The sequence below is a fragment of the Saccopteryx bilineata genome, chromosome 2 (assembly GCF_036850765.1).
Source record: "Saccopteryx bilineata isolate mSacBil1 chromosome 2, mSacBil1_pri_phased_curated, whole genome shotgun sequence".
Lineage (NCBI taxonomy): Eukaryota > Metazoa > Chordata > Mammalia > Chiroptera > Emballonuridae > Saccopteryx > Saccopteryx bilineata.
The window spans coordinates 129,960,380-129,984,995 of record NC_089491.1 but is presented as its reverse complement, the minus strand read 5'-3'; the positions used below and the strand labels follow the sequence as shown (position 1 = coordinate 129,984,995).

General features: G+C 38.7%; 1 pseudogene; it reads left to right on the top strand.

Moving 5' to 3' along the window:
- Positions 1 to 24,616, top strand: part of LOC136322311 (calcyphosin-2-like) — a 134,891-nt pseudogene that overhangs the window by 64,895 nt on the left and 45,380 nt on the right.

Genomic DNA, 24,616 nt, shown 5'->3' with positions numbered 1-24,616 from the left:
CAGCACCCCAGATAGACAGGACATCGCCCCCTGGCGGGCATGCCGGGTGGATCCCGGGTGGATCCGGGTCGGGCCCATGCGGGAGTCTGTCTGATTGCCTCTGTTTCTAACTTCAGAAAAATACAAAAAATTAAAAAAAAGTCTTACTGAGAATTCCAGATACTCAAAAAAATCAGGCCTGTGGCTTTGTGGCAAAACACAGTACCAAAATTACGCCTCCAGGCCCTCTAGCCATGACCACTAACCCAGCCCTGTGCTAGCCTCCAGCCCACATTTCTAGCGTCTTCAGGTTTCGTGGATGTGGAAGGATGAGTCTGCTCAACCTGGTAAGAGAAAAGGAGAGTCCTGTCAGGTCAGGTGGAGTTTATTGTGTCTGAGTGTGCCAGATGAGGCCATGGTCAACAACATTTCTCATATCCGGTCAGAAATGGACAGCCAAGCAGAGGTATCAGTCATTGAGGTGGGGACTCACCAGGCTCTCCCTGCATAGAAGACAAGCCCATGATGATGGGTGAAACAGGAGAGAGAACAATGGAGAACTCTCTGTGGATGCCAGTTTTCTATCCAGTTTTAATATAAGCCACCGACTTAAAGAAGGTATTTTCACATATCTGATAAAGAACTGGTTTACAAATATATAATAAAAAACTCTTCATGCTCAACAGTAAGGAAACAAACAGCTGAATTCAAATATGGGCATCAGGTTTGGACAGATACTTGGCCACAGTAGTCACAGAGAGGGGAGCAGATGCAAGATGGAAGTGGGGTTGGTGGAACTTACACTCAATCTTTTCCAGGTCATAAACCAGAACTTTTCCCTCCTTTCCTTAATAAATTTTATTTTGGTAATTTGAAAATTAAAATCAAGGCCAAAACTAAAGGCAATGTAAAAATTTAAATATATTCTTCTTATAAAGTGGGGATTATAATCTCTAGAACTTCCCTTGGGAATGGAAGCCCAAAGGACAAAGGAGAATGCAACACCGTCATCACGCTACTCAGTCAATCAGAAGAGATGTTTTTAGAGGTAAATGGGGCATGAAGAAAGGGAGAGAGAACAATCACCCTGAATAATCAATGGACCACTGGCTGAACAGAAGTCTTATAAACAAGGTTACAAAAGAAGCCACATCTAGACTGGTAGGAAGGAGAAGATTTGAAAAGCCCTGGCCTCACCATCTCCCTCACACGGTCGTAAAGAATCCACAGAAATCTCTTGGCTGAAGGTACCCCCAGAGAAGTGAGGGGTCTTGATCTAATGCCAGGCTCGTCATCATGTGGCACCAGAGGCGAGAAGAGGCATACAATTACCATTGGCTATAAAAATTAGGGAGGTTTTTGTCCACCAAGAAGAGATGTTTTTAAAATGCCATAGTGGCAGATTCATAATATGCTCTAGGAGCCAAGCATAAAATGATCCATGTTTATCCAACTCTAATTACAGTATTTTAGAGAGAGAAAAATGCTAGGATGCTTGATTCCTAAAATTTAAAAAACATATTGCACCATAAAACTGTCTTTAAAATCTCAGAAAGAAAAAAATATTCATTGAAAATCAAATCAGATAAGAAATCTAGTTTTATGCTCAGTTGAGTGATACCAGTTGCTTTGCCTGTTTGCTAAATCTTAGTATGTTGTTATGGGATATGTAACACTTATGGGTAGTGTAGTTCAAAGACAGGAGAGAGTAAGACTGTTAGAGAGTTAAATGACCAAATTGGAGAAGGAAAATAAATCAAGAATGAAGATAAGAGAAACAAACGAACAAATATAATAAAATGGGATAGGTTATAAAGTCTGCGGATTATTCTTGATTTTGAGAGGTTATCTTCTTGCTTTTCTTTTCTCTCTCTCTTCCTGATTGGTGACTCTGTACTCTGGGTTCTGCCCCTTTGGCACGCTCAGGTAGAGGTTTGCAGTTGATAAGTCTCTATGGCGATGTCATGTATTGTGCTTCAGTCTCATTGGCAGTCGAGGCTCATTAGCATTTATAGGCTCTGCCAGTGAGAGAGTCCGTGTTTGTGGAGCCTCTCTCCTCGTCTTTCCTTCCTCAATTAGTAGCCTGATAATCCAGCTATGGGGTTGCTGCTGCCTCTGCCTGGATAGTAAGAGGCTCAAAGAGCTGGCAACTCCCCACTCTATTCCCACTCAGCACAGGGCTCGGGGTAAGGCTCAGTCAGTCAAAGCTGCTAGCATAATCAGGCGGGGTTTCCGCCCACTCAAAGACCTCTGGCTCTGCCACTCTGTCCAGTAACACGTGTGGGCGACCACTGCTGGGGTGCTTGGAGGTAACTCTCGCTCACTATCTGTGCACAGACCAAGATATCAGGCCGGATGTCTCACACTCTGAGTGAAACCCCCGCCTGCATGGAAAAGTTCCAACGTTGGAATTGGCTCTCTCTCCCTCCCTGAGCGTGGCTTTTTCAGGGAATTGGGGGGGCCTGGAAATTCCACTTTTGGCCCACACAAAGGCCCCTGACTCTGCCCCTCTGTGGGATAACACGGGCGCACACTGCCAAGGCACTCAGAGGAAACTCTCGCTCACTATCTGTGTGCGCCGACCAGGAGATCTGGGAAAATGGCTGCCCCACTTGTATTTCTTTGTCTGGGTTTGGCGCGAGTGTTAGCTTGTATTGACTGGGTTGCCACAGGCACAGTTTTTCCTTCTGCTTGGGTCTCCGTGCCATAGCCTGGTTTAGCCATTTGTGCCGCGACCTGGATCTATTCACCTGCCTCAGTTTCTATATTCTCAGTTCCCAGTGAAAGCAGCCCTGTTTAGGTTAGTGAGGAAAGTGGAGCATTTCTTACTCCCTATTTCCTTCGAGGTTTGATTATATATTTAGCCAATTTTTCGCTCAACCATACCTTCGGGCGTATTGCGAAACATCTGGAGGCTCCAAGGATAGGTTTTTCTGTTTCTGTTTGAAGATCTTGTTGAGTTTTAGGGGAGATGTCTTGGTATCGCTTCCTACTGCACCATTATACTGACGTCATGATTATTACCATTTTATTCTTTAAAGCTGTATTTCTCTCTTGGTATATTCTTTTCCCACTTTGAACTGTTTGTAACAGGTCCCTTAACCTTTCCTGCAGCATTTGTTTGGTTGTAATGAATTTCTTGAGTTTCTTTTTGTTTGGAAAGCTTTTTATTTCTTTTTCAATTTTAAATGATAGTCTTGCTGGATAAAGTAGTCTTGGTTGTAGGATCTTGTTCTGCATTACTTTGAATATTTCTTGCCATTCCCTTCTGGCCTCATGTTTTTCTGTTGAGAAGTCGGATGTCATCCCTATGGGGGCTCCTTTGTAGGTGATAACCTTTTTTTCTCTAGCAGCTTTTAATATTTTCTCTTTACACCTTAGCTTTGGTATTTTAATTATGATGTGTCTTGGTGTAGGTCTTTTGGGGTTTCTCTTTAATGGAGTTCTCTGTGCTTCTTGAACTTGTGAGGCCCTTTCTTGCATCAGTTTAGGGGAATTTTCAGCTATGTTTTGATTGACTTAAGTTTCTATTCCTTGTTCTTTCTCTTCTTCTTCAGGAACCTCTATGATGCAGATGTTATTCCTCTTCATGTTGTCAGAGAGTTCTCTCAGAGTTTCCTTAGAATTTTTGAGTTTCTTTTTTATTCTGTTCTGCTGTTGTGCTTTTTTCATCTTGTTCTCCAACTTCCTGATCAATCCTCAGCTTCGTCCATCCTCTTTTTAATTTCTTCCATTGTCGGCTTCATTTCTGATATTGTATTTGTCACCTCCAACTGATTCTTTTCAAATATTTCAATGTCCTTTTTTATACATGCTATCTCTTTATTTAGTTGCTTGTAATGACCATCCATTGTTGTTTAAGATCCCTAAGCATCTTAACAATCATTATTCTAAACTCTGCATCTAGCTGTTTGGTTATTTCCATATCACTCAGTTCCTTTTCTGGAGATTTCTCTGTGTTTTCATTTGGATTGCTCTTCTCTGTCTTCCCATTATGTCTGTGTGTTTGGTTCTGTTGTTTCTAGGGCTGGTTGAGTCTAGGTTTGGTGTTGTCTGCCTCCAATTTTCAGTTGTGTTATTCAAGTTCACAAAAGTGAATGTACTATTGAAAGTGAGAATGCAGTGTACCAGCAGGGCCACGGAAACAAAAGAGGGAATGGTCACAAGGGATAATATGCAGATATAGTTTTCAGGAAGCTGAATAGAGTTCTGCACCTGGAGCCCACTTAAACAAAATTCTTCATTCAGATATACTGCAAAAATCTATAGCCCAGGAGTATTTAACATTTTACAATTAAAAATACTATTGAGAAGTAAGTGCTGCAACATGCTGAAAATTTGAGATTTCTAAATTGTTTCTTAAGAAAGAATATTATATATTTCCAAGCTTGATCTTTCAATAGGTGTACTGAAGAAAATTTGAGACTTAAATCACAAGTTCTTTCCTTTCTCTTTAAGTACTAACAGGTTTTCAGCCAGGAATTTAGGACATATCCTAATCTTGACATAGAGGATTATAAACTTTGTTGAGGTTGTCTGCAGCATGAACCAGGATTATAGTTTGGTTCACATGGGTTTTCCTTTATGTCATAAAAAGACATCAAAATTTGTGATAGCTTTTCTCTCACTTTTTTTTCTTTTCTTTTTTCCTCCCTTCCTCCCTCCCTTTCTTCCTCCCTCTCTTCCTTCCTTATTCCCTTCCTTCCTTTGTTCCACTTTCCCTTCCTTCCTTTCTCTATCCCTCACTTCCCTTCTTTCCTTCCTTCTTTTTCTTCTTTTTTTTTTTGTATGTGTGTGTGTGCCTGTGTATTTTTCTAAAATGAAAAGCAGGAAAGCAGAGAGACAGACTCCCACATGCATCCTACCAGGATCCCCCTGGCATGCACACCATGGGGTGATGCTTGACTCCTCTGGGGTATTGCTCCATTGTGACCGAAACCATTCTAGCACCTGAGGTAGAGGCCATGGTGCTGTCCTCAGTGCCTGGACGATCTGTGCTCCAGTGGAGCCTTGGCCCTGGGAGGGGAAGAGAGGCAGAGAGAAAGGAGAAGAGGAAGGGTGGAGAAGCAAATGGGCACTTCTCCTGTGTGCCCTGGCTGGGAATGAACCTGGGACTTTTACATGCTGGGCCAATGCTCTATCACCTAGCCAACCAGCCAGGACCTCCTTTTTACTTTTTTTTTACAAAACACATGACAAAATAAATTCTCAAGTTTCTATATGATCATCCCGTAGTAGAATGTGAAGTGTTTCATGGAACATTTGAAATTTCCTCCCACACATATTTATTGAGCACCCATTTATATTCAGTCCCAAGATATACAGAAAGCAAGGCTACCACCCCACTAGACCTAGTGGACAGAGCAAGGAGCCAAAGAGGCTTACTCTACTAGTTTATAATCTAATGAAATTTCCTTTTGCTCTGTTTTTGACTTGCTCAAGACCTGTGACCATTTTCTTCATTCTGATTGTTTCTTTTATAATGTTAATGTCTATTCTGTGTTTGTTTCACCACTGCATTTTGGAAGCACTAATCCATCTTGTTTCATAGGTTAACAGTTGAAGAATTTTGCCTTATGATGAATCATACCTCATCTCACCCATGTCTCATTTAGGTGATCTTTAGATGAGACTGTGGACTAAGAATTTATGCTGGAATGAGTTAAGATTTTTGGGACTGTTAGGAAAGGAGTGAATCTATTTTGCATGTGAGAAAAAAATAAATTTGAGGGATAAGAAGGTAGAACATTGTAGACTGAATTACACCCTCTAAATTCATATGTTGAATTCCTATCTCGCAAAGGTCTTAAGCTTGGGGATAGAGATTTTAAAGAGGTAATTAAGATTAAATGAGATATTACAATGGTGGGGTCTTATACCAGTTAGACTGGTATCCATATAAGACAGGAGTCGGGAATCTTTTTGGCTGAGAGAGCCATGAACGCCACATATTTTAAAATGTAATTCCATGAGAGCCATACAATATGCTTAATACTAAATACAACTAAATGTGTGCATTTTCTGTAAGCCCAACAGTTTTAAAGTATAATGAGTCTCTGAATTCCTTTTTTTAAAATTATTTTTTTTATTTATTCATTTTTAGAGAGGAGAGAGAAAGACAGAGAGTGATAAAGAGGAAAGAGAGACAGAGAGAGAGAAGGGGGGAGGAGCTGGAAGCATCAACTCCCATATGTGCCTTGACCGGGGAAGCCTAGGGTTTCGAACCGGCGACCTCGGCATTTCCAGGTCGACGCTTTATCCACTGCGCCACCACAGGTCAGGACTCTGAATTCTTTTTAATAAGGATGTTATGCTGTTGCTAACCAATGATGAATAAAGTACTTCTTACCATTATCGTGACTTCTGGTGCTGCTTAGTTTTGCTGATGGCTTTGTAGTCTGGTTGATATATGGTGAGGTTAAGCTTCATGCAGGCGTTAAGACTTCTATCCGTTAAACGTGATAGTAGCTAGGTCTTAATGTTCCTTAGATGTGAGAAAGACTACACACATGCACACGTAGAGCCAAACATTGTCAGTACAGCAATACTCACACGCTGCAGTGTGTGGTAATGTGACAGGAAACGCGTTCCAAGTTTTGACAATCAGCTGGTCCAAGAGTTGAAGTTTTTTCATTTCTCCCCACTTGTGTTTGTTCGCCAAATAAAAAAATTAAAAATTATTATTTTACTTTGTGGGATATAATCTTTAGATTGGTATAGACTTTCACAGTCCTCTGGTGTATTTCACTTAAATTTTTCAAAAACATCACTGACTATTGATATCTAGCCTCTGCTGTAATAGACAGAAAATTTACCAGTTCCTTCAGTAATTCCTTTATATTTTTAGACAGCTGTAATTGTTGGGCTGTTACTGTCTTAAACTTTTATCTTTTTGTTTTATTCTTATTTTCTGGAAGCTTTACTTTTCATAACTTTAAATATTTGAATGTATCATGTATTAATTTCCTATTGCTGCTGTAACAAATGACCACAAACGGTATTTTAAAGCAACACCAGTTTATTCTCTTATACTGTAGTTGTAGAGGTCAGAAATGTAAGATCAGGATATTGACAAGATGCATTTCTTCTGGGGCTTCAGGGAAAAACCTGTGTCCAGTGCCTTTTTTAACTTTAAGGGCTGCCTTAGAGGCTCGTGGCCTCTTCTTTAATCTTCCATGCCAGCAATGGCTGGTCAAGTCTTCCTCATGTTATCTCACTCTGACACTCTTGTCTTACATATACCTCTACTTTTCACTTATAAAGACCTGTGTGATTCATGTGTATGTGCAAATAATTTTTGACAAAGGACCCGGAAACATTCAATGGAGAAAAAAAGCCTCTTTAATAAATGGTGCTGGGTAAATTAGAAAGCCACATGCAAAAAGATGATACTCGACTACAGTTTGTTTTCATGTACATAAATTAATTCAGAATGGATCCAAGACCTAAATATAAGATCTGAAACAATAAATTGTGTAGAAGAAAACATAAATACTGACCTTATGGATCTTGGTTTTAGGGAAGAGGTTATCAATTAGATGCCAAAGGCCAGGGAAGTAAAGGGAAAAATAAATGAATGGGACACTATTAAACTAAAAAGCTTTTGTATAACAATGAAACAGACATCAAAATGAAAAGACAAGCAACCAAATAGAAGATGTTTGCAAATAACTGTTCCAATAATAAATTAATATCCAAAATATATAAAGAACTCATACAACGCAACACCAAACAACCAAACTATCCAATTAAAAAATGGGAAGAGGACATGAACAGACACTTCTCCCAAGAAGACATACCAAATGGCCAACAGATGTATGAAAAGATGTTCAACTTCACTAGCTGTTAGGGAAACGGAAATCAAAACTACAATGAGAGACCACCTCACACCTGTTAGAATGGCTATTATCAACATGACAAGTACCAGTACCCCAACCTCCACCCTTTGTGGTATCTCCCAGTTACTATTCACTTTCTCTGCCACAGGGACTTGGTCTCTCTCTTCTGATATCATGGATTTTAATTGCCTGGTGATGGATGCACTTAGATGAAATCACAAAATTTAGACTCTGTATCTGGCTTCTTTTGTTCAACATTATGTTTATGCATTTTATCCATGTTATTTATGTAGTTATCCTTTATTTTCATTAGTGTACAGTATTTCATTGTATAAATTTACCACATTTTATTTATAAACAGATGGTAGTGGACATTTGGCTCTTTATGAGTAATGCTGCCATGAAATTTTGTGCTTGCTTTTTCATGAACATCTGTACTCACCTCTGCTCAGTTCATATTTAGGAGTGGAATTGCTGGACTATTTAGTATGCATATGTTCAGCTTTAAAACATATCGCAAGTAGTTTTCCAAAGTGGTCATTTTAATTAGCACTGTCATCAGTAGCAGGAGAGGGTGCTACTTGAACAATATATTTGCCCATGCTTGGTATAGTCTATATTTTTTATTTTAGTTCTTATGGGGATGTATTTGTAATTTTAATTTACATTTCACTGGATATTAATGGAATCTAGCACTTTTACATATGTATATTGGTCATCTAAATATATTCTTATGTGAACTTCCCTGCGAGTCTTTTCGGTCACCATTTTCATATTGATTGTAGAACTTGTTTATAATTCTAGTTATAATTCTCTTTTAGTTATACCATATTCCCCATGTACAGGACACACCCTTTTTGAAAAATTTGGAGTCTATAAACTGGGTGCATCTTATACAGTGGTTGTAGATGTTTTTACTTGCATTTCTCTCTTTTTCACAGGATTAGAAGTTGTACGAATTTTATGATGAATAAAACTTGAGTTCAATAACTTTATGTAATGTCATATTAAGTGACCAGTCATCCTCCTTTAGGGAGGACAGTCCTTCTTTTGTAAGTTCCATCCTCCCTTGAAAAGTGTCCTCCTACATGTCTTCCTTTTTTGTATTGGAAGACTAATCTGTAAATGTCCGTATTTGATCGATGCAGAAGCAATCTATCGTGTGTGATGTGACACATTTGTATCTAAATGAGTACTATTTTCTTACAATTATTATTAAAAATTAATAGGCATGTAAACATAATTACAATATAAAATATTACAAATGTTTTTATTATGCATTTATCATATTATAGTATATTACTGTTGCAATGAATAAAATGTTTCTGTTATTTACAATATTGTTTTCTTCCATTTATTTTTGTCCTCCTTTTCATTGTAAAAATTTAGTCACCTTAGGCCCTGGCCGGTTGGCTCAGCGGTAGAGAGTCGGCCTGGCGTGTGGGGGACCCGGGTTCGATTCCCGGCCAGGGCACACAGGAGAAGCACCCATTTGCTTCTCCACCCCCCCCTCCTCTCTGTCTCTCTTCCCCTCCCGCAGCCAAGGCTACATTGGAGCAAAGATGGCCCAGGTGCTGGGGATGGCTTCTTGGCCTCTGCCCCAGGCGCTAGAGTGGCTCTGGTCTCAGGAGAGCGACACCCTGGAGGGGCAGAACATCGCCCCCTGGTGGGCAGAGCTTCGCCCCTGGTGAGTGTGCTGAGTGGATCCCGGTTGGGCGCATGCGGGAGTCTGTCTGACTGTCTCTCCCCGTTTCCAGCTTCGGAAAAAAAAAAGAAAAAAGTTAGTCACCTTAGTAATATATATATTTTTTTCAAATTTCAGGCCCCAAAATTAAGGTGCATCTTATACATGGGGAAATACGGTATTTGTTGTACATACATTTTCCTACTCCATGGTGACCCTTACTTTCTTTTGGTCAGAGCACTTAATTTCAGTGTAGACCAGTTTGCCATTCTTTCCATTTGTTGTAAGTTTCCTTTTTATCTTCTTTAAGAAATCTCCTACCACAAACTCATTATCTCTCCAATTTATGCCCTTTATGTCATATAGCAAGTTGTTAAAAATGCATGGTAGGTTTCTAGGCCTTTTCGTTAGTCTCATATGTCTGTAACATATTCTTGCACCAATAGTATTCTATCTGAATTAGTACTGCTTTATATTAAATACTTGTAGCTTGTTTAGCTTCAACAAGGTCTTTAATAGAAAATTTTGATTTAGCTAGTCAAGTTCTATGAAAAATTCTACAGGAATATTGATTAAAATTGTTGAATTTATGGATTTCATCCCCTCTCTCCCTTACTCATTATTCCCAGAGAAAGAGGAAAAAATTCTACCTGTACAGTATAGTGCAACCCTTCCTCTTGTCTTTCCCTTAGGGGTCAGCTGTTTGCAGAAGTACACATTCTCTCCAATGCATTAAGCTTTTCAACTTCTTCCCCAGTGGAAATGAGTGGGTTAGTCTGTATAATTCTAGTGTCAAGGACTTAGCTTTTTGTTGCTGCATTCCTAAGCCATGGATGCCAAAGGCTTTATCAGTAATAAATTTCATATTTTGGTCTTGATTTGCTTAATTCTTATTTCTCTATTGGTCCAAAACTGGGTAGATTATCGGTGCTGCTCATCAGATACCTAAATCCAAAACATGGAACTTTCCACTTATGATATAAATGCCTATTTACTTTTATATTTTCAAAGAGACTTTAGACTCCTTGAAGCATTACTTCAACCTATTGATGTTAAACTGAATTCTGTTCACCTTTGGGAAGCAGTATAATGGAATGGTTATGAGCAAGATGATTTTTTCTAGCTTTGCCGTGTACTAATTGTATGACTCTGTAAAATTTATTTGTGAAATGGAGATAATAATACTTCATGAAGTTATAGCAAGCATTAAATGAACTGATATACATTAAAGGGATTTTAACAACTAGTGTTATTAGTAACTATTATTAGTGCTGTTATTTTCTCAGCATTTAGAGTTGTGTATGGCAGATAATGGGCATTTGATAATCACATTAATACTAATGGATTACATTGAACTGAGACAACCGAGCTTTTATGGCTCTATTCGATGTTCACAAACTCATTTGGTTCACTCACTCATGTTGGCTGTATCTTGTTTACCTTTCATAGAAACCTGGATTTTACAAAGGTATGACATTTCAAGATACTATTCCCCCATGCACTTACTTACTATTTACATTCTTGCAATGTTATTGAACCTGCAGGGAATACCATAAGGCTATTTAGAAAGGTGGGCAAAGATATATCTCTGAATCTTCAGATTTCTTAGCATAAAGGAGATTGTAGTGGTAAAGTGCCATGATTTGTGCATTTGGGTTATGCTTCATATTATTAAACAGAAATTTAAGAATAGCAGCCTTTGTGAGATCATTCAGTGTTGTCTGAAGGTCATATAAATTAAGTAACTGATCTGAGTTCTCATAACTGGAACAATTTCAAGCTAAAACCTCATCCAACACTCTTTTCCACTCTTCTGTTATTTTGGTAAGGAATGTTTTGAGCTACTCCTAACTGAAAACCAAACTGATAGTGGCTTAAACAAGTCAAGATTTATTTTCCATATACAGCTTGCAGGTTGTTGTTGGTTTTAGTTCAGTGGCTCAGAGATGGCACAGCTCTGGGCTGGCTTCCTCGAGATTTTACTGGCCTTTCTGACATGGTTGTTTGATGGCTATAGAAGCTGCTAGCATCATAGCCTTGCCTTGTGCACAGGTGGGATTTTGCCATGTCACTTTGTTATCAGGACAAATCAAAGTCTTTCTTGGAAGTTTATTGACAGAACTGAGTCTCTCAGTCACCTAAAATGGCCAAAAAACCAAATTATATGGTGGAAGGGAGGCAAGGAGAGTAAGGCTAGAAATACTTGTGGGGTTAGCACTATAGCAGTGCCAGTCACAAATGTGCTATCCTTGTTCGGTATTGACTTTTATAAGCACTGTGATACTATACATTCTATCATAAGAGTTATTTATGTTTTGCATACTATATTTTAGGGTTATTTTGTATGCATCTGCTACAAGTAACAGTGTGGAAAAAAAGAGGTTTATAATTTCATTTTAATGCTCTCTGTGCATTTCAAAATATTAAGAACTTTTTTGTACTTTTATTGTTTATGTCAAATGAATATAACTTTAAAAATTGTCAACAAATGTGTTTCTTAACAGGATAAGAACGCATTCTACATTCACTGAAAATATGCTTTCTCATAAAGTGCATTTTGATGGTAGGATCATATCAAGGTAGTTATGATTTGTTTTAACTTTTTAATTTTGATTATAAATTGTACTCTGTTTTCAAATAGAAATAACAGTAATGAGATTAGTTAAATTTGTCACAAAGAAGTGAAAATGTAAATTTAGAAGAAACATTTTTAGGTAATGTATATCAGTTCATTTGTTGCAAAAATTTTAAGAAGTATGACCTTAAAAGTATTTTAATTAGAAGTTATTTAAAATATGAACTTAAAATGACTTTCAAAAATAAATGTAGAAGTGAGTTTTAAAAAGGTATATATTACTACTAGAACAGGGGTCCCCAAACTTTTTACACAGGGGGCCATTTCACTGTCCCTCAGACCATTGGAGGGCCGGAGTATAAAAAAAAAAACTATGAACAAATCCCTATGCACAATGCACATATCTTATTTTAAAGTAAAAAAACAAAACGAGAACAAATACAATATTTAAAATAAAGAACAAATAAATTTAAGTCAATAAACTGACCAGTATTTCAATGGGAAATATGGGCCTGCTTTTGGCTAATGAGATGGTAAATGTGCTCCTCTCACTGACCACCAATGAAAGAGGTGCCCCTTCTGGAAATGCGATGGGGGCCAGATAAATGGCCTCAGGGGGCTGCATGCGGCCCGTGGGCCCTAGTTTGGGGACCCCTGTACTAGAAGATTCTAAAACACGTAAAACTTAACTGTTATGTAAGCTGCTTTATATAATTTCATGGTAATTAATGGCTTAAGCTAACAGTAGATTATTGATAGATACAAGATGACAAAATAAATGATACTAAAATCTTTTCTCTGTTTTATAAACTTCCAAGAAAACATAATGCTATTTGATATTTTTTCTGTATACTAATAGTAAAGTTTTTTTTTTAAAACTGTCACGTTTGTTTAATGATTTAAATCTATCTTGACCAAGGATAATAACTGTATGTCCTTGAGAGTGCTTTCTTGCAAGCTCAACATATATTAAATATCTTTCACTTTATCTTAAAAGTCTATATCAAATTAGTAATCTGTGTATTCACACTCATAGCAGTGTATGATAATTTCCCCGTACAAATCTGACTTAAATCGACACTTTAGCAAGCAGGGGCATGCTTTCCCTGTGGCTTCCCATACCGCTTGCTCATTGTCAAACACTCAAGGGAGTTCATATTATTCCTCTGATGTGATGATTTTAGCTTATTATTTTAATTAAAAACTATCCTATATAAAAATCTTTGATATTATTCTCTTTATCTAGAAATGGACATGATGCTTGCAGAGAACTGGTTGGGTTCTTTTTTATTCATGACCAGTCGCTTACAATTTATGAATATCGACAATTTGGGAAAAATAGGTATGCCTGCCATAAAACACTGTTACAACTCTCAGGATGATTACTTCTGAGAGAAGGGAATAATTTTAAATTTTTGTCATTTAACTTCTAGAACAAATATACTTCCTTTTATTCAGAAAAACATTTATACTCATCAGCGTGGACGAAGAAAAGGAAAACGATATCAACTTGGTGATTTTTATATTGTAAGTTAAGTGTGTGCAGACTAATGTTTTCATTCCAGATGTCAGATTTTGTGGGATCCTGTAGGGCTGGAGGAGCATGGTTTCTCATCGTCAGTTGATTTTCTCTCTTTCCTGGGCAGGTGCATTTATTTGTATGAATGGCTAATGGTTAATGTTTCCCTGGATACTCTGCCTCTCACGTTCAGGCCCTGGGGGTTTGAATCTAAGTCTAACATTTATTTCCTGTAATACCATCTTCTGCCCCTAATCAAATTTACAATATAAGCCCAGGAGGGATTGTCTGTTGTTATTTTTAAAGGCTTTACAGGGCTGTGGTCTTCTGTAAGGCTTTACTTCAATACAACTAGGGGTAATGCTCCACCTAAAATAGTCTCTTATCTTCTAAGGATGCATGGCTTTTTTTTTACACAGAAGGATAGTTGATTCTGGAGCTGTAATATATTTGATATGTAGCTTATCCTTGTGATTTTCCCACCTGATGCAACTCCAAGCATATGGTGTGACAAAAAGATTTTTCTAGAATGGGTGGATCATAGATAATGTTACAATTTGTATTGTGCTCTTAAATTTTAAATCATTATATTCCATGTTATTTCATGATTAAAGTGCAGCACTATCCACAGTGATCATTCATGTAAAAAATATATGCATATTCATAGGCTAAGCATTGGAGAGAGAACCATTGCCTGGTATTGTTGAGTTTAGTCTGATTGGAAACATTGTCAAATAGGAAGGGAAATGATTCAGCTTTGTGGGATCAAAGTAGCTTCCTGAAGAAAGTGCCATGTAAACTTCACCTACATTCCCGCCAGCAGTGCAGGAGGGTTCCCTTTTCTTCACATCCTTGCCAGCACTTATTCTGTGTTGTTTTGTTGATGAGCGCCATTCTGACTGGTGTGAGGTGATATCTCATTGTGATTTTAATTTGCATTTCTCTAATGATTAGTGATGTTGAGGATTTTTTCATATGCCTATTGGCTATCTGTATGTCCTCTCTGGAGAAGTGTCTATTCCAGGGGTCCCCAAACTTCGGCCCGCGGGCCACATGCGGCCCCTGAGGCCATTTATCCGGCCCCCACCGCACTTCTGGAAGGGCACCCATTCATTGGTGGTCAGTGAGAGGAGCATAGTTCCCATTGAAATATTGGTCAGTTTGTTGATTTAAATTTACTTGTTCTTTATTTTAAATATTGTATTTGTTCCCGTTTTGTTTTTTTACTTTAAAATAAGATATGTGCAGTGTGCATAGGGATTTGTTCATAGTTTTTTTTTTTATAGTCCGGCCCTCCAATGGTCTGAGGGACAGTGAACTGGCCCCCTGTGTAAAAATTTTGGGGACCCCTGGTCTATTCATTTCTTTCGCCCATTTTTGATTGGATTGTTTGTCTTCCTGGTGTTGAGTTTTAGAAGTTCTTTATAAATTTTGGTTATTAACCCCTTATCAGACGTATTGTCAAATATATTCTCCCATTGTGTAGTTTGTTTTTTTATTCTGTTCTTATTGTCTTTAGCTGAGCAAAAGCTCTTTAGTTTGATATAGTCCCATTTGTTTATCCTGTCTTTTATTTCAGTTGTCCGTAGAGATAAATTGGCAAATATATTGCTGCAAGAGATGTCAGAGAGATTACTGCCTATGTTTTCTTCTAAGATGCTTATGATTTTACAGCTTACATTTAAGTCTTTTATCCATTTTGAGTTTATTTTTGTAACTGGTGTATGTTGGTTGTCTAGTTTCATTTGTTTTGCAGGTAGATGTCTACTTTTCCCAACACCATTTATTAAAGAGGCAGACTTTATTCCATTGTCGCTCTTACCTCCTTTGTCAAATATCAGTTATCCATAAAGCTGTCGGTTTATTTCTGGGTTCTCTGTTCTGTTCCATTGATCTATATGCCTGTTCTTATGCCAGGTCCAGGCTATTTTGAGTACAGTGGCCTTGTAGTATAACTTGATATCAGGAAGTGTGATACCTCCTGCTTTATTCTTTCTTATCAAGATTGCTGAAGCTGTTTGTGTCCTTTTTTGTTCCATATAAATTTTTGGAATATGTGTTCTATATCTTTGAAGTATGTCATTGGTATTTTAATTGGTATTGCATTGAATTTATAAATTGCTTTGGGTAATATAGACATTTTAATGATGTTTATTCTTCCTAACCATGAGCACAGAATATGCTTCCACTTTTGTGTATCTTTCTTGATCTTTTATCAATGTTTTATAATTTTCCAAGTCCAAGTCCTTAATCTCCTTGGTTAAGTTTACTCCTACGTACTTCATTTTTTGGTTGCAGTAGTGAAAGGGATCATTTCCTTAATTTCTCTGACAGTTCATTGTTGGTGTATAAAAATGCCTCTAATTTCTGAGTATTAATTTTATATCTTGCCACCATACTGAGTTCATTTATCAGGTCCAGTAGTTTTTTGAATGAGACTTTAGGGTTTTCTATATACAATATCATATCATCTGCAAATAATGATAGTATTATTTCTTCTTTTCCAAATTGAATGTCTTTTATTTCTTCTTCTTGTTTGATTGCTGTGGCTAGGACTTCCAGAATTATGTTGAATAAGAGAGGTGAAAGGGGGCACCCCTGTCTTGTTCCTGATCTTAAGCAGATTGCTTTTAATTTTTGCCCATTGAGTATGATGTTGGCTGTGGGTTTGTCATAGATGGCCTTTATTATGTTAAGGTATGTTCCCTGTATTCCCACTTTGCTGAGAGTTTTGATTATGAATGGGTGCTGGATTTTAAATACTTTTTCTGCACCTATTGAAATTATCAAGTGGTTTTTCTCCTTTTTTTTTTTTTTATGGGATGAATCCCATTGATTGATTTGTGAATATATTACCAGCCTTGCCTCCCCAGAATAAATCCCACTTGATCATGGTGTATGATTTTTTTCATATATTGCTGGATCTAGTTTGCTAATATTTTGTTAAGAATTTTAGCATCTATATTCATCAGAGATATTGGTCTATAATTTTTTTGTGTGTGTATTGTCTTTGCCTGGTTTTGGAATCAGAATTATGCTCACCTCAAAAAAGGAGCTTGGAAGTCTTCCTTCCTCTTGAATTTTTTGAAATAGCTTGAGAAGGATAGGAGTTTGTTCTTCTTTGAATATTTGGTAGAATTCACTTGTGAAGTCATCATCCCAGTACTTTTCTTTCTTTGTTGGGAGTTTTTAGATAACTGTTTCTATCTAATTTTTGTAATGGGTTTGTTTAGGTTTTTTGATTCTTCCAGATTGATTTTTGGAAAATTGTATGTTTCAAAGAATTTGTCTATTTCTAGGTTTGTCCAACTAGGTTGTCTAGTTTTTTAGCATACAGTTCTTCATAGTATTTTTTTTTACACTATTTTGTATTTCTGTTGTGTCGGTTGTTATTTCTCCACTCTCATTTCTAATTTTATTTATTTGAGTCCTCTTTCTTTTATTTTTGGTGAGTCTAGTTCAGGGGTCCCCAAACTTTTTACACAGTGGGCCAGTTCACTGTCCCTCAGACCGTTGGAGGGCTGGACTATAAAAAAAACTATGAACAAATTCCTATGCACACTGCACATATCTTATTTTAAAGTAAAAAAACAAAAGAGAACAAATACAATATTTAAAATAAAGAACAAGTAAATTTAAATGAACAAACTGACCAATATTTCAATGGGAACTATGCTCCTCTTACTGACCACCAATGAAAGAGGTACCCTTCCAGAAGTGCGGGGGTGGGGGCGGATAAATGGCCTAAGGGGGCCGCATGTGGCCCGCAGGCCGTAGTTTGGGGACCCTTGGTCTAGTTAAAGGTTTATCGATCTTTTTTACCTTTTCAAAGAAGCAGCTTCTGGTTTCATTGATCCTCTGTATTGTTTCTTCAGCCTCTATGTCATTTACTTCTGCTCTGACCTTTATTATTTCCTTCCTTCTACTACATCTGGGCTTTACTTGCTGTCCTTTTCTAGTTCTTTTAGATGCAGGGTTAAGTTGTTTATTTGAGCTTTTTCTAGCTTCTGAAAGTATGCCGGTAGTGCTATGAACTTTTCTCTCAGGACTGCTTTTGCTGTGTCCCATAAATTTTGAGTTGTTGTATGCTCATTATCATTTGTTTCTAGGAATTTTTTTATTTCTTCTTTGATCTCATTGTTAATCCATTCGTAATTTGACATCCTACTATTTAGTTTCCATGTGTTTGAGAGTTTTTCTTTTGTGGTTGATTACCAGTTTCATGCCATTGTGATCAGAGAACATGCTTGATATGATTTCATCTTGTTAATTTGTGAGAACGCTTTTGTGCCCTAACATGTGGTCTATCCTAGAGAATGTACCATGAGCATTTGAAAAGAATGTATATTCTGCTGTTTTAAGGTGAAAGGTTCTGAAGATATCTATTAAATCCAGTTAGTCTAGTGAAGCGGTTGGGAACATATGGCTCGCAAGCCAGATGTGGCACTTTTGATGGCTGCATATGGCTCGCAACAAATCTTCAATATAACAAAATAACATTAAAAATATAAAACATTCTCAAATATTACAATCCATTCATTTCCTACCACTCATTTTCATGGTTTCCGGTGGCTGGAGCCAATCACAGCTGTCCTTCAGGACAACACCCAATTTTTATTGGATAATGTGTAACATATTTGGGTCATTGTGAGGTCAGGAAGTAAACTTTCCTCCTTTTAATCAAGTAGTCAGCTAGCTAATTGCAGAAACCTTTTGACGAAGAAGATGGCTAAATGAAAAAATGATGAGGAGTATCATATTTTTAAGCAGGAATGGACAGAGGAATTCGCTTTTGTGGAGAGAGCAGGTTTTGTAGTGTGTCTAATATGCAATGATAAAATTGCATCGATGAATGTCAAATACAAAGTGTTTGCATTAGAAAACAAGCTGGAACTCTTCATCGCTGACATTGAAACAGGTCATTTACTACATGCTGAAAACTGGGAGAGTTTAAAGAGCCATGCACAGCATGTGACCCTGCTCAACATCTTGATCTCCAGCAGCTAGGGGCCTTCACATCTAATCTCCAGCAGTCATTCAAAGCACGCTTTTGTGAATTTGGTGAGCACACTGGTCTTTTTAAGTTCATCACTCATCCATTCGAGTGTGCAATGTATAGTGCCAAACTGAGTTACATTCCCAGTGTCTCCATCTGAGATTTTGAGCTACAAGTGGCTGACCTGAAGGCCTCAGACATGTGGGTGAATAGTTCAAGTCACTGAATGAAGATTTGGAAAGACTTGTACGACAGCAAGCAGAGTTGATGAGCAAACACAAGTGTGGAGAAATGAAAAAACTTCAACCTGCAGACCAGCTGATTGTCAAAATTGGAACGCACTTCCTGTCACATACCACACACTGCAGCATGTGAGTATTGCTGTACTGACAATGTTTGGCTCTCCGTATGCATGTGAGCAATCTTTCTCAGATCTAAAAGTTAAGACCAACCTACGATCACGTTTAACAAAAGGAAGTCTCAACACCTGCATGAAGCTTAACCTCACCACATATTAACCAGACTACAAAGTCATCAGCAAAACCATGCAGCACAAAAAGGTGCATTAATGGTAAGAAGAACTTTATCCGCCCTAGCCTGTTGGCTCAGCAGTAGAGCGTTGGCCTGGTATGCAGGAGTCCCGGGTTCGATTCCCGGCCAGGGCACAAATGAGAAGCGCCCAACTGCTTCTCCACCCCTCCCCCTCTCCTTCCTCTCTGTCTCTCTCTTCCCCTCCCGCAGACGAGGCTCCATTGGAACAAAGATGGCCCGGGCGCTGGGCCTGGCGCTGTGGCCTCTGCCTCAGGCGCTAGAATGGCTCTGGATGCAACAGAGCGTCGCTCCCTGGTGAGCATGCCAGGTGGATCCCTGTCGGGCGCATGCGGGAGTCTGTCTGACTGCCTCCCCATTTCCAGCTTCGGAAATAGGAAAAAAAAAAAAAGAAGTACTTTATTCATCATTGGTTAGCAACAGCATAACGTTATTAAAAAGAATTCAGACACTTACTGTACTATAAAAGGGTTAGTCTTACATAAAATGGACACATTTACTTGTATTTAGTGTTAAACATATTGTATGGCTCTCACAGAATTACATTTAAAAATATGTGGTGTTCATAGCTCTCTCAGCCAAAAAGGTTTCTGACTCATGATCTAGTGTGTCCTTTAACTCTGCTGTTATTTGTGGATTTTCGTTCTTGAGGATCTATATAGTGATGTGTCTTATTGAAATCCTCTACTATTATAGTATTGCTGTTGATCGCGCCCTTTATATTCATCAAAGTCTGCTTTATATATTTAGGTGCTCCTATATTAGGTGTGTAGATAATTATAATGCTTATATCTTCTTGTTGGACTACTCCCTTTATCATTATGTAGTGGCCTTCTTCATCTCTAACTATAGCCTTTGTTTTAAAATTCATTTTGTCTTATATAAGTATTGATATCCCAGCTTTTTTTTTCATTTCAATTTGCATGAAATATTTTTTTCATGCTTTTACCTTCAGTCTATGTGCATATTTTGTTTAAGGTTTGTCTCTTGTAGACGGCTTATGTAGGGGTCCTATTTTCTTATCCATGCAGCTTCCCTATATCTTTTGATTGGATCATTTAACCCATTTACATTTCAAGTTATTATTGATATGTGGTTGATTATTGCCATTTTATTCTTTAAAGCTGTATTCCTTTTTTGCTATATTCTTTTCCCATTTTGATCTGTTTACAACAGGCCCCTTAATATTTCCTGCAGCATTGGTTTTATTGTAATGAATTCCTTGAGGGTTTTTTTCTGGGAATCTTTATTTTCTCCTTCAATATTAAACAATAGCTTTGCTAGATAAAGTAGTCTTGGTTGTAGGATCTTGTTCTGCATTACTTTGAATATTTCTTGCCATTCTTTTCTGGCCAAAAGTGTTTCTGTTGAGAAGTCAGATGTCATCCTTATGGGAGCTCATTTGTAGGTGATAGTGTTTCTTTCTCTTGCAACTTTTAATAATTTCTCTTTATCACTTAGCTTTGGTATTTTAATTATGATGTGTCTTGGTGTAGATTTCTATGGGTTTCTCTTTAATGGAGTTTTCTGTGCTTCTTGAACTTGTGAGACTTATTCCTGTATTAATTTAGGGAAGTTTTCAGCTATAATATAATTGAACAAAGCCTCTATCCCTTGTTGTTTCTCTTCTTCTTGAGGAACCCCTATGATGCAGATATTATTTCTCTTTATGTTGTCACAGAGCTCTCTTAGAGTTTCCTCAGAATTTTTGAGTCTCTTTTCTTTTTTCTGCTCTGCTTCCATGAATTTGTTCAATTTGTCCTCCAACTCGCTGATTCAATCCTCAGCTTCACCCATCCTGTTTTTAATTTCTTTCATTGTGGTCTTCATATCTAATATTGTATTTGTCATCTCTGAATGATTCCTCTTTAATCTTTCAATGTCCTTTTATACTTGCTATTTCTTTATTTAGGTGTTCCTAATGACCATCCATTGTTGTTCTAAGATCCTTAAGCATCCTAACACTCATTATTTTAAACTCTGCATCTGGAAGTTTGGTTATTTCCACATCACTCAGTTCATTTCTTGGAGGTTTCTTTTGTGGTTTCATTTGGATTGCACTTCTTTGTCTTCTCATTATGTCTGTGTGTTTGGGTGTGTTTGCAGAGCTGGTTGAGTCTAGGCTTGGTGTTGTCGGCCTCCAATTTTGAGTTATGTTATTTCTAAGTCTTCTTTGGTTGGTATCAGCTGTTATTTGTAATCCACTGATGGATATGGCTTTTCTAGTAGAACCATTTTGAAGTCTTGATTTGTTTTTTTTTTCTCAGTTTTCTTAACATGGTGGTAGTCTTGTTTACTGATCTCAGCAGGGGGCTCATTTGAAACTGTATCAGGGAATGTGGTGGGTGTAACCTGAGACTTTGAAGGCCTGATCTTCCAGTTACTCTTTCCGGGTGTGGGGTGTTTTCTCAGCTTCAGTAGGGGGAAGTGTATCTCAGATCTCTATGGAGACCTGAGTTACTGCTCCTCCTCCCCACTTCTTGTTTTTAGTTGTGTCTTATTGCACTGACTGTAGCTGGAGAGATGTCTGGAGATGGGTCACCCAGAACCACATTAGACTTGTAATGTGTGGAAGGATCAATCCTTCCCCCAGCTATGGTCACATACAGCACTGAATGAGTCAGCTTCTCAGGTCATCCAATGCATTCCTCTATGCCTCACCATCTGTCTCTGTCTCCCCTCTTTTTTTTTGAAAGACTAGCCACCCTTTCAACACACCTCATACCCAGGTCCCCAGGCAAGTGGCTGTGGGCGATATTTTCTGCTCTTTTCCTTGGAGTGAGAGCCCTTCTGGGCACTCAGCCTAACCCAACCACCATATTAATGTAAGCAGGGGATACCCACCACTGCTCGGAGCTTTCTACCAGGCTTGGTGTGGCTTTCTGTTTGCTCCTTGATTTTGGAGAATTGTTCTTATAGTCCAGAGTTAGTTTTTCATGCCTATTGTTCCTAAATTAATTTGTAATCCAGTTTGGTGGTGTGAGCTGAGAGTCTGTGCATCTGCCTGCTCCACTGCCATCTTCCGGTCTCCATTATTGGTTGGTTTTGAAAAGCATCAGTTGTCCATATAGAGATAACTGTTTAGGATTATCACCCGTAAGTTATATAATTATGTGGTCACTGGTTGTAAGCTAGGCTGAAGTTATAAAAGCAAATGGATAAGATTGACTGCAGAAATATAAATATCTGAGCAATTCACCTCAGTATGGGGTGGTCTGGTATAAATCTAGGTGCCATCTTTAAGGACCCGTGCACAATATCTTGTTCACCAACACATATCTGAATCTCCTGAGAAAGGACAGCAGTCCAGAATAGACTGGAGTTATATAGAGTGAGGGCCAGAGGGACAACTGCCAAGGACCCTGTGCTGTGTGCATTTCCCACACTGCCCTAGAAGACCATAATTCCTGGTACAAACACTCCCCTCCATCCATATGACATCAGCCTGGGAACTGCACTAGGCCCACCCTCCTGTTCCATGGTGGTCTAAATTTTAGACCACCATGCCATGCTCTAGCCCTGGAGAGTAGTCTGTCACGAGTATCCATCTTATGCCTGTGGTGCAGAGATTCTTAAAGGGTTCCTTGAGTTAGTTTGGAATAATTCAGGGGGTGTCAGAAATGCACAGAGAGAGACTGAGTTGTTGTCTCCAGTCACGGGACAGGTTCCCCTTACATGCCTGACACCCCCATTCCTGTGCATACCCCTCCCTTTACATGAGCAAATCTTAATCTATTGTAACCTGAGTGCTCCACTTGCCTCACTGTCATTATTCCATGAGACCCTCCCCACCAAAAAGTTCAGCGGGCCCCAAGAAGTTGGCTATTGACAGTGAGCCTTAGTGTACCTTGAGACCTTTGCTGAGTGTCCTCAGTCCCAGCACTTGTGCCGAGTTTAAACCTGTGCACACCACTGGTAAATAGCCCTCACCTTTACCTGGTACCTTACTGAGAACCTACTCATGCAACTCAGGTACCACCACAGGCTCTTTCAGGGACTGAAACAAAATGTCAGTTGGCTAGCAGAGGCTGAATTCATGGTGCCTTGAACCTTTGGCTGAGTTGCTGCCAGTCTCAGTATTTTTGAAAGCTAACCTCGGAATGCAGCCTGGCCTTTTCACATGTGTACAGGTCTAGCAGAGGCAGCCACAAATGTTGATTGCTTTGTAGCTTCAAATGGGTAGCCCAGGACTAGTCGTTGGAGACAATACCTGACATTGCCCTATGCCAGATTTTCTCCCAAGAGACCCCAGAACTTCCTATTGGCAGTTTTCGGACCATTACTGAACATGACCCAATTAGGTCCACAAGAAGCATACCCAAAGGAACATCTTGGCTGACACCAGACTCTGTTGGGCCACATTTGTGAGGTCAACCCGAGAACAGAAGCTCAAATGTCCTTTTTGGGATCAATCCTCATAGTCAACCTACCAAGGGGGTCAATCCCACCCATTATTGTGTGAACAGAAATCAAGACTTAACTATAATAGTAAGCTTCACGTAACAGTCACACAGCACCCTGTTTACTACTCTGAGATGATTTACACACTTGCCAAAGGGCATTATTTTTTTTCTGGTCCGGTTTCTATTCTACTTATGATTTTTCCTTCAAAAGACAAAATTGGTAATTCAGATAAAATTATTTAAATGTATGAGAGTGCATCCAAAAAGGAACCTATTAGTATAATATTTCTTTGATAAGTAGCATCCAGAATAGGTAAAGGAGCAGAGACAGAAGCACATGAGAGGTTGCCAGAGGCAGGAGTGGGACTGAGTATTTTTGGTGCAGAGTTTCCATTCTGGGTGATGGAATATTCTGCAATGAGATAGTGCTGTGTTTGCACAGCATGGTGAAGGTATTTCACACTCAGGAATGGCACATCTTAAAATCTAAATGGTCACTTTTATTTTTTACTTAGAGGGAATCACACTATGGAAAAAGAAGGAAAAGACAAAGAACAAAACAAATAAAACCAGAACAATTCAGGAGAAAATTAATAAAATGAAAAAATAAATGACGCAAAGGTGAAAATAAAAGAAGAACAATAAAAGAAAATAAAAGAAGACTTTCAAAGGGCAGTGGGGAAATAAATTCTTCTGATGTGTCAGAGACAGCTGATTGGAAAACAACTGGCTCCTGAGCTGGCCCTGAGGTGTTGTTCAGGAGCATTGACCATTGTGTGAGCGGAGCCAGGACAGGGTTAATGGAGGCTTCTTCAGGCAACGGTCTTCCTGCCTCAGTATGATCAGGAGGCACAGTGGAGGCTGGTCCCAGCTCCATCGCTGCATCTGCAGGGGCGGCAGAAAGTAGCTCAGCCTCTGAATTTGGGTGCCTGGCCAGGCCTGGGTCGACCTCCAGAGCAAGGTCGGCCTCTAGAGCAAGGTCGGCCTCCATAACAGAGTCAGCCTCCTGGGCTGGTTCAGCCTCCAGAACTGAGTCGGCTTCCAGGGATGGTTCGGCCTCCTGGGCTGGTTCA